Raw genomic sequence first — 11,645 nt, forward strand, 5'->3', positions numbered from 1 at the left:
CCCATATTTTATTACTTAGTCGTCTTCGGCGTCTCATTTTACATCTTTTATATTGCATTTGTCCTATGCCGAACATTAATAGTTTGAGAAATAATTAGGGTTTTTTGAAAAATGCTCATATCATATGGATATTAACCTAGTGTGCCATGGAAAACAAATGTTTAATGACTTATTGATAAACGTCAAAGTCTAATTTAGGTTGTTTGATGCTTGTGAGTCTAAAACCAGTTAAAATGGATATTAATAACGTAAATAATGTTTATACAAATGAAGAAATCCATAATTTATTTTTGTGCATGAAAAGTGCGACAAAGTTCTTAGTAGAACTTGCAGAATGTTTAATGAAAATTATCCACATTTATCTCCGATGACAAAAGGTAAATTTAGAGGAATAGAAGCAAATTTTTTGCATTTTGGACGAATTAATCACGTGTTAAACTGACCAAAAAATGTAGTAGATAATGCAACGGAACAGGTGAATACCTTGGCTTATTTCGAGCCCAGTCCCAACACCTCAATTCGAGCTGCCAAAGAAGATCTGGGAATCATACTACGAACTTTGTCGCTCTTTTCATGCAAAAAAAATAAATTAAGAATTTCTTGATTTGTGTAAATATTACTTTCGTTATTGTTATCGATTTTAACTCGTTTCAGTACTAATATTAAGGGACATAACAGATAATTATTAGCTCACATGCATCAAGTGACGTAAACAAGTGAGTCTTTGACAAGAACTCATTGAGAAGGCTTGTTTTTCATGGCACACTAGGCTAAATATCCATATGATATGTGTGCATTTTTCAAAAAACCCTAATTATCTCCCAAACTATTAATATTAGATGTGGGTCATATGGGATATAAAAGATGTAGAATGAGGCACCGAAGACGACTAAAAAATAAAATATGGGGGGTGCCATTTAAAAAAATGAAGTTATGGTACTTTCAAATATTGAAAAGTTAACGTGCCATAGTAAAGTGATCAAACGTTCTAGACCGCAGTTCTCGGCACCAAAACATACTCCATCATGTTGCTTAAGCATGTTCTCAATCCTAAATTGATATCCCAAAAATTGAGTGTTTTCTGATTTTTTGAACAAATGTCTGCTGGAGCAGATTTTTCTAGAAAAATTCGAATAACTCGAGAACGACCGAATCAAATTGCAAAAAGTAAAGTTATTTATAAACCTTGAAAACAGATAAATCCAAATATGTAAAAATATACAGGGTGTTCCATTTAAAAAAATAAAGTTGGTGGCGACTTCCGGTGTAACCGGAAGTGCAAGAAATCTGAAAATATTTTAGACGAAGAGATTGTAATTGATAATACTTAAGTCTGAATTCTCAAATTTTTATTTTCGCCAGAACCCCAGAAACGTCTAATGACCGGTCTCGCTGAGACGCCTGTATAGTGTAGGTGAATAGACTAAAATTTTACACTAAATAGTGAGAAGATGGTGTTTATTTAATAATGTAAAATCGTTACTCTAATTAGATACATTTCTAATCTAATCAGTGTAAAATTAGCACTGTAAATTATTAAAGATTCGTTCTAATTTTACTCAATTAATTGACAAAATATCACTAAATAGTGTGTATCTTTCACTTATTACTGTTAATTTTTAATAGGACGTATAGAGCATTTTTAGGGAAGTTTTAGGTGAGTGCGGGAAGTTAGCCCCCCTTTTTTTGATTTTTAAATTTTTTATTGTTGTTCTAGATTGTTCTAGAGTTGTTCTAGAGTTGTTCTACATTGTTCCAAAGCGGCAAATCGAAAAAATAAGAACTCCGCGAGAAACTCGAAAAAACGGGTTTTTAGGCTAGCCCCCCATTTTTGGAAAAATCAAATTTTCTTTGTTGTTCTAGTTGTTGCTCTAGAAAATCAAAATTATGGGATACAGCATTACGAAGTTATAACTAAAAATAGGTTTGGCCGCGGAAATGTCTAGTTGATTGCTGTGACGATAGTTTTTCTATTATCAATTCCATATTACAAATACAGGTGTCCCGTTAAGCGTACGGAGCGGCTGTATCTCGACAACGGTAAGGCCTAGAGGTTTGGGAAAAAAATCTTTATAAGCAAAGTGTCCAAGAGAAATAGCTGGAAATTATTTTGAAGTTCGTAATTCGACCGCTAGAGGGCGTAACTGCCATTGAGAAACATAAAATTGCCGCTATCTCAGAAACTTAGACGATGAGCTACTATAATTTTGACAACATCATTTAATAGCTTGGATAATGCCGCATCGCTTTTATTTTGCGATATTTCTCATTATTGTCATAATAAGGGAGGGGGAGGCCAATGCATTTTCATATGATTACATTTTAATATCTCCTGGACCATTCAACCGATTTGAATATTTTTGGTATTGTTTGAAAGAGCATTTTATGCTCTTTTTAAAGATATTTTCAATAAGACTGTTTGCTTTAAAACAAATAAGCTAGAGGGCGTTATCTGCAGCGATTACATATTTTTGTGATTTTTTAAGAAAAGTTAAATGGAACGATACTATTTACTTCACAGATTCTTGGTCACCTTAAAATTTGCTAATTTTAGTGAAAACCGCATCTCGATATCGCCACCCGTTCTCGAATTATAGAAGAAAATGTTAAAAACTCGAGTGCTATCAATCGGATCCAGTTACCTCATCGATAAAAACAAATCACATAACCACGGTAACTGTAAACATGTCATTTACTAACGCCGAAGCGTATTATAGAGTGTATGATGATTTATTTTCAATGTTTCGAATGCGATGCAACTGCATGGCAAACATATGCAATGCAATTACGACAAAGAAAGACATTTTTCTCTAGAAGTGTTTTTAAGATTGATTTAGCGTTTACGGAAAACTGGCAACGTGTAGCCCATTCAGACATCTCTATGAATTTGTAAATCATATTGGTGCGTAATGTGATCCCACATAATCTGGGAAAACAATTGTCCACAAGATTCCTCAAGAGAATAATATCTCCACCACGTTGTTTTACATCAGGCCTTAACATATACCGATTATGATAACAGACTGAACTATTATCGTTAACTTTTAAATATGATTTGGACAAATCCAAACCTTTTATCACAAATGCTATGGATGCATGAAGCATCTGTCCACAAGCTGGTGTAAACTAGCATAATATGCATTCTTGGTTCGAGCAAAACCCACATTGCTTTCACCCCTTTATCTATTGCGTAGACGAAACGACCTGACTTTTCATGAAAAACCAATAACCAGGGAGAATATGACAAAACTCTAAATACCAGTAGAAACGTGTCCAGGGCCGAGACTTAAGCTTTTAAGTTTTTTTTCGTCGAAACTAGATTAAATAAATGCATCGAGGTTTATGGAAGGCATTTCGCACATTAGTGAGCTATTTTTGCCAAAAATTTAAGTTATTCTAAGTGTTTTGGTTTATTTTGTTTTATTATCATTGTTGATGTTTCATTGATCCGTTAACTTTTAAACACGCCTCAAAAGTAGTTTTGAAGCAGTTCTAGGCTTGGATAAAGTGTGATGAAGGGTCTAGATAATAAAATTTTTGTGCTCTCTTATTTGTTTCCTAAGATAACTTGATCCGATTAAAATATACGAATTTTTAACATTCTTCTATAATTCGAGAATGGATGGAGATATCGAGATGCGGTTTTCACTATTATTTAGCAAATTTTATAGTGATTAAGGGTCTGTGAAGAAAACAGTACCGTTCCATTTAACGTTTTTTCAAAAATCACAAAAATATGTAACCGCTGCAGATAACGCCCTCTAGCTTATTGGTTTTAAACCAAGCGGTCTTACTGAAAATATCTTTTAAAATGCCTCCCCCTCCCTTATTATGACAGATATGAGAAATATCGCAAAACAAAAGCGATGCGGTATTATCCAAGCTACTAAATGATGTTGTCAAAGTTATAGCTCATCGTCTAACTTTCTGAAATAGCGGGAATTTTATGTTTCTCTATGGCAGTTACGTCCGCTAGGGGTCGAATTACGAACTTCAAAATAATTTCCAGCTATTTGTCTTGCCCACTTTGCTTATAAGGATTTTTTTCCCAAACCTCTAGGCCTTACCGTTGTCGAGATACAGCCGCTCCGTACGCTTAACGGGACACCTGTATATACTTATTATAGCTAACGCAATCTGGAACAGCTATTATTTTCACTAGAACAACTCTGTAAAGGGCACTTTACTCTTTGAAAATTAAAGTTTTTGGAAGTTTCAGACAGTAATTCTTGTGTCAGCGGTTTTATATTACACAATAAGAATTAAAAAACATAGACCAATCTAAAATAACTCAAACTTTGCCGATTGAAATTGTTCTAGATGTGTTTTATGTTTAACACGGATATTAATTTTGCAAAATCACATATTTTTTGTTGCTCTAAATTGTTCTTGTTGTTCTAGGTACTTAAAATGTTTATTTAATCACTGCTTTAGTTCTTTTAAAGTTTCATATTAAAAATTAGTACTTACAACAATTAAAACAATTCAGAACAGCTGTTATTTTCAATGAAAAAATCTTAAATTTGAGTTGTTGTGATATCGGATAGGTTTTGTTGAATCAGCACCTTTAATATAATAATAGTTTTAGAAAATTAAAAAATATGGAATAATCTGACCATCTAATTTCCTAAAAATCACCTTTCTCTTTAAACTTATAATAATAAAACATAAGTTGCGATTTAAAGAGTATTTTATTTTGTAAAACAAGGTAATAAATTAATAAATAAACTAAACTAACAAAACTAGGTTAGGCTGCCAAAATGTCTAGTTGATTGCTGTGACCATAGTTTTTCTATTTTCAGTTCCATATCACAAATATATACTTATTATACCTAAGCAATCTGGAACAGCTAATATTTTCACTAATACTTTTTAAAAATTAAAATGTTTGTAAGTTTCAGTTAGTAATTCTTTCATAAGTTCATAAGTAAGTTTCAAAAATATCTATTTCAATAAAAAATATATTGTTCAAAATACTTGCGGATTCGGCAGTATATTTCATAGTTTAGCATTTGCCCGTACACACAATTCATTTAGAAATCATGTTGAGAATGTTTGCAGAGATTGCTTTAGTTTCCTAAAATTATTTTTAAAAACCGGTTCTATTAAAGCAACATATAAAAAAAGAGCTGAACTATTAATAGGAATAAATTATTTTGGAAACCAGAATATTGCTGGCGTGATAATAGTGAAACCTTTTTCAAATATTGCGTTTCTTTGCACAGAACTATTTAAAGAAGAATTTAGTTATTGTAGGACTAAAAACTGCAATAATAGTTTAAACGTTACTTTCCATAAAAACATAATTTTACCAATCGATATTGACATCGTAACAATATTTGGCTATGCGCAGCTAAAGAAAGTAATAGAAAACTACATGCAAACTCTAAGCAACAATTGCAAAAAATGTGGTCTGTTTATAGAAACAACGAATGGAGAGAACAATAAAACAAAATTGAGTGATTTGCACGCAATTTGTCTTTGAATCTTTAAAATCTTTGAATGATGTAGGACACTACCCGGCATTTGTGCCCAACAATGCCAATTGGATATTATTTAATGACTTACGAAAAAAAACCGTACAAGTTGAAAAAGCTACTGAAATAAATGCACAAATGTGCAACCGTATTATTCCATGATATTAGTTTATTTACATAATTTAGTTTATTTAGTTATAGTTTACCTTACACTGAGAAAAACCGTTATTCCCTTCCTTCCTTTTCTTAAAAAACAACCAATACCTATATGCAACGTTATTTTTCTGGTATAAAAATTAGCGACCTCTTCGCATCTTTTTCCATTACTTCTTTCTTTCCTTTTCTCAGTCTACTTTTAAAAGGTCAGGGGCGTATTTCGGATTATTAATTTTTAAAATAAAACAATATTTATAATTAAAACTGCAACTTCGTTATGGCACCGACCTGTTATTTGCTAAATTGATAACGATAACTAAATGATGGTATGATACATATTAATAACTTACCAATATTACAAACAGGTGACTTACAGATACCACTTGCTTGATTAATAAAGAAAAATGGCAGGCGCCAGTTGAATCGACTTGTCGTCTTGATGGCGGCGCGTCCCTTTGTCAGGGCTAGCTGCATTATACAGGGTGTATCTGAATGACTGCAACAAACTTCAAGGGGTGATTCTTTAGGGAATTTTAAGGGTACTTTGATATATGAACCATTGGCGAGTTCGGGTCCCCTAAGGAGCTACACCCCTCCAAAAATGGCTGAAAATTTTGGTTTAATTTGTTTTTCTCAAAAACCATAAACGCTAGGAAAATGAAATTTGGGGAATATGTTTAACTCATAATAGGGCATGTTTTGACCATACTTGTACTTTTAACCTACCCTTCTAAACTACTAAACGTAACCACCCCCTTCACATTTTTGCTAATATTTTTTTTATAGATAATAAATACATTAAAAAAATTTTATCTAGGTAGATGAAAGTATCCTAAAACTTTTTTGTCTCTCTAAAATTTTTCCAAAAACGACTAATTTTTGAGAAAAAAAAAATAATAAAGCAAACACTGCCCGTTAAACAACGGGGTTGTCGATCAAAGATGGAATGAATTTTTAATGAAAAAATCTTAGTAGGCTTTGGAAAGTTTGTCAGAAATATTTTTGACGTTTAAATGTCAGTGTTTTTCTTATTATTATTATTGTTTTTCAAATTAATTTTTAAATAAAGTTCTATCGCACTTACGCTCGTTCACTCGACGTTTCAAAATTTTAAATAAAACAATAATATAATAGTACGAAAACCACTGACATTTAAACGTCAAAAATATTTCTGACAAAGATTGCAAAGCCTACTAAGATTTTTTCATTAAAAATTCATTCCAACTTTCGATTAACAACCCTACAGCTTAACAGTTAGTGTTTGCTTAATTATTTTTTTTCTCAGAAATTATTAAATTTTCGAAGAACATCAAAGAGACAAAAAAGTTTTAGAATAGTTTTATCTATTTAACTGAAATTTTTCCAATGTATTTATCATCTTCATAAAAAAAATCTAGGCATAAATTGAACGGGGGTGGTTACGTTTAGTAGTTTAGAAGGGTAGGTTGAAAGTACAAATAGGGTCGAAACGTGCCCTATTATGAGTTAAACATATTCCCCAAATTTCATTTTCCTAGCGTTTATGGTTTTTGAGAAAAAACAATTAAACCAAAATTTTCCGCCATTTTTGGAGGGGTGTAGCTCCGTAGGGGAGCCGAAGTCGCCCATGGTTCATATATGAAAGTACCCTTAAAATTCACTAAAGAATCACCCCTTGAAGTTTGTTGCAGTCATTCAGATACATCCTGTATAGCGCAATCTTAAAAAAATGTTTTGAAAGTTCCAGTTAAATAACAAAATTCAAAGCACGTATTTTTAATTTATAATACGGTATTAACAACTTACCTTAATTTATTTAGTTTATGCCTTAGTTTAAACTTCACTCTTACGCGAGCAGAAATGAATAAACGTTTTCCATAAAAACTGTCGCACATATTTCGGAATATGTTTGTTGTAAATATTAAGTATCTTTACTATTTTTAATTATTTAAGCAATCTGTACTTTTTAAAGAGATTGAGAATTTGCTTAACCCGAAATGAGTAAATGTTTTCTATAAAAACATTCGCATTTATTTCGAAATATATTCGTCCTAAATATTAATTGTCTTTAAAGTTTAAAAAAAAGAACAAACCATACTTTTTAAAATAATCATGAAATATCTTACTTCAAAATGAGTAAACATTTTCCATCAAAACTTTATCACTTATTTTGAAATATGTCCGTTGTTGATATTAAGTGTCTTGCTATTATAAATGAACTAACCGTACCTTTTAAAACAATCATAAAATATTTTACCCCAAAATAAGTAAACATTTTCGATAAAAACTTTCTGACTTACTTCAAAATATATTCATAGTAGTATTAAGTGTCTTACCTATTTTAAAGCAAAAAACCTCACTTTTTAGAATAATCATAACATTTTTTAAATTGAACTAATAAGTATTCATCTTAAACGTTTTCGCACTAAATTCAAGAATTTTTCGTTAACTACGCCACCATTTTAATTTAAAGATGATTTTTTCTCTCAGTGTAGAATAAGTTATTGTACTGATATAGTTATTATTATAAGTTTAAAGAGAAAGGTGATTTTTAGGAAATTAGATGGTCAAATTATTCCATATTTTTTAATTTTCTAAAACTATTATTATATTAAAGGTTGGGTTCACTGATTCAACAAAACCTGTCCGATATCACAACAACTCAAATTTACGGTTTTTCTAGTGAAAATAACAGCTGTTCTGAATTGTTTTAATTGTTGTAAGTACTAATTTTTAATATGAAACTTTAAAAGAACTAAAGCCGCAGTGATTAAATAAACATTTTAAGTACCTAGAACAACAAGAACTATTTAGAGCAACAAAAAATATGTGATTTTGCAAAATTAATGTCCGTGTTAAACGTAAAACACATCTAGAACAATTTGAATCGGCAAAGTTTGAGTTATTTTAGATTGTTCTATGTTTTTTAATTCTTATTGTGTAATATAAAACCGCTGGCACAAGAATTGCTCTTTAGAGAGTTGTTTTAGTGAAAATAATAGCTGTTCCAGATTGCGTTAGCTATAATAAGTATATATTTGTAATATGGAATTGATAATAGAAAAATAGAAAAAAGTATGGTCACAGCAATCAACTATACCTTTTCAAGCTCAAATAGGCACTAATCAGAATCAAAATGACATTAGTCAAAATCAAATTGGCAATGTCAATTTCAAATTGGCATTAGTCAAAATCAAATTGACAATAATCAAAATTAAAATGGCATTAGTCAATATCAAATTGGCAATAAACAATATCATATTGGCATTAATCAACAAATTTAGCACTAATCAAAAGCAAATTGGCATTAAACAAAATCAAAATGACATTAGTCCATATCATATTGGCACCAAACAATATCAAGATGGCATGAAAAATAAATGTATAAATCGGTGTCAAACAATTGTTAACTTATCCGTTATTGTCAAGTTTATGGTAATTTATTGCGAGATTTCAACTATTATATTGACACGAGATGCCTTATTTAAAGCAGCATTTGCAAATCTGAGGACACAGATTTGCGCTTTGTATAATGCCAATGGTGACTGGCGTAATCTTGCAAACGTACTACAGGTGCCAAAAAGAACCGCGTATCGATGGGTTAACAACCAAGAACAACCGGAAAAGCGGCGAGGAGGTAAACGTAGAGCTAAAATAACTGATGAGCACCGTCAATTCATGGAACGTTCAATCGAAGTAAATCCTAAAATTACTCTTAAAGGACTGAGTGAAAAAATCCGTGAAGATTTTGCACTCAATGTCTCCAACGAATGCGTTCGACAGCATCTCAATGGATTGATGTTTACTTTGACGATTGCTCGTAGAGAATCAGAGAACGCGAATAGTATTCAAACGAAAACAAGCAGGAGTATTTATGTAGAAAATTTATTGGATCTTCAAGCACAAAATATACCTATCATATACGATGATATGGACGAGACAATCTTTAATTTGTTCATATCGCGGACTCAGGGTCGTTCCGACAACAGTGTCTGCAGGTTGCAGAGGGTCGAATATTCACCTAATAGGATGCATTGGAAACATGGGGCTAATTCATTCCGAACTACGTCTAATTTGTGAGGCAATGCCTAAGAAGAGCGCAAGGCCTTTACCAAACTGGAGTTGCATTAGTTATTGATAATGCTCCATGCCACTCTACTATTGAAGAGGTTTTTGCAGAAAACGAATTTGAACACCACACACTTTTACGACTAATTGTAAGTCCGTACAGCCCTATGTTTAATCCTATTGAACAAGCGTGGTCTGCATTAAAAGCAGGAGTAAAAGCAGATATGGCTGTACAGCTAAATAACATCTTGGCTGGTGCTGACCGGGATCATCTGACTCAAACAGAATATCGAATGCAGAAATTAGAGAACACCGTTCATAATAATATGGACAGGATTACTGTTGCCAATTGCGCAATGTTTATTGCCCACATCCAACGATTTATCCCTTCTGCATTGAATATGCAAGATATAAATTTTTAAGAGTGTTATTTAAAACATAACGTTACCTACTTTCTTAAGTAATATAATTGTTATCTACTGTGTTTGTAAATCAATAAAGTGTTTTTGCCTATTTCATTTTATTTAATGCTGATATTTAATTTTATTTCCATGTCAATTTAAAATTTATAAGTGCCAATATGACCTATTGAGACCTAAATAAACCCGCATATATATATATAAAAATCCCTTTAAACCGTAATTACTCCAAATAATTGACTTAAATTGGATAAAGAAAAATATTTTTGGTCTACTTCCCCTACTGGTACAATGTTTTTAAGGAAATCCATCAAAATAGAACATCTGTACATTTCAACTGATTGACGGTAAAATTAAAAAAGAATTTTTATTATAATTATGTTTCATATGCTTACCTCTCGCGGAACGATTTATTATATAATGCAATGTATTTATGTGTTTCTCAGTCGTGCCTGAAGAAGATTGTTAAATCGAAACATGTCGCACTGAAACAAATCTAAATAAAGAATTTTCATCGTTTCTATGAGATTTATTGAATTAATACTTACGATGAACACCGAATCCACTTTAACAAAAATATGATATGGACTAATGTCGTTTTGATTTCGTTTAATGCCGATTTGCTTTTGATTAGTGTGATTAGTGTGTTGTTTAAATTTGTTGATTAATGCCAATATGATATTGTTTATTGCCAATTTGATATTGACTAATGCCATTTTAATTTTGATTATTGTCAATTTGATTTTGACTAATGCCAATTTAAAATTGACGTTGCCAATATGATTTTGACTAATGTCATTTTGATTCTGATTAGTGCCAATTTGTGCTTGAAAAGGTATAGACATTTCGGCGGCCAAACCTATTTTTAGTTATAACTTCGTAATGCTGTATCCCATAATTTTGATTTTCTAGAACAATAACTAGAACAACTAGAACAACCCAGAACAACAAAGAAAATTTGATTTTTCCAAAAATGGGGGGCTAGTCAAAAAACCTGTTTTTTCAGTTTTCTCGCGGAGTTTTTATTTTTTCGATTTGCCGCTTTGGAACAATGTAGAACAACTCTAGAACAATCTAGAACAACAATAAAAAATTTAAAAATCAAAAAATGGGGGGCTAACTTTCCGCACTCCCAGATAGAAGGAAATATCCACCCATATATTGTTTATATTTTCTAACCGTTAATTGAAATAACACCTCTACAAATACTATTCGCTCCTTTTGTGTAGTAAAAGTGTTTTCAGATATAATTTACACCTTAATTTTAGTTAAAATAACTCGCTTTTTTAGTTAAAAGTATCCTACCGGATTAATTTTAGTGAGGTATCTAGGTTTAGAGGACTATTATCAGGGTTGGACGTAAATAAAAACATTTCTAACATTTTTTACAAAAAACATTTTTATTGGCATCTTTAACGAAAATAACATAAACAAATTAAGACTGTTTTGTAAATAAATAGGGCGCGTTGACAACAAAAAGAAAAGTTTCAACCTTATGGCTATCATAAAAGGAATAATAATTAGTACCCTTAAATTATCTTACAGA

At 31.4% G+C, this 11,645-nt stretch overlaps 1 long non-coding RNA gene across 1 annotated transcript; it reads left to right on the forward strand.

Moving 5' to 3' along the window:
• The first annotated feature begins 10,269 nt into the window (after nt 1-10,269).
• LOC139429874 (uncharacterized) lies at nt 10,270-10,618 on the forward strand. The gene is made up of 2 exons (XR_011640458.1): nt 10,270-10,446; nt 10,546-10,618. It is a non-coding gene; the product is annotated as an uncharacterized lncRNA (long non-coding RNA).
• Nucleotides 10,619-11,645: the final 1,027 nt, after the last annotated feature.

This window comes from Onthophagus taurus, chromosome 5 (assembly GCF_036711975.1).
Source record: "Onthophagus taurus isolate NC chromosome 5, IU_Otau_3.0, whole genome shotgun sequence".
NCBI classification, from domain to species: Eukaryota; Metazoa; Arthropoda; class Insecta; order Coleoptera; family Scarabaeidae; genus Onthophagus; species Onthophagus taurus.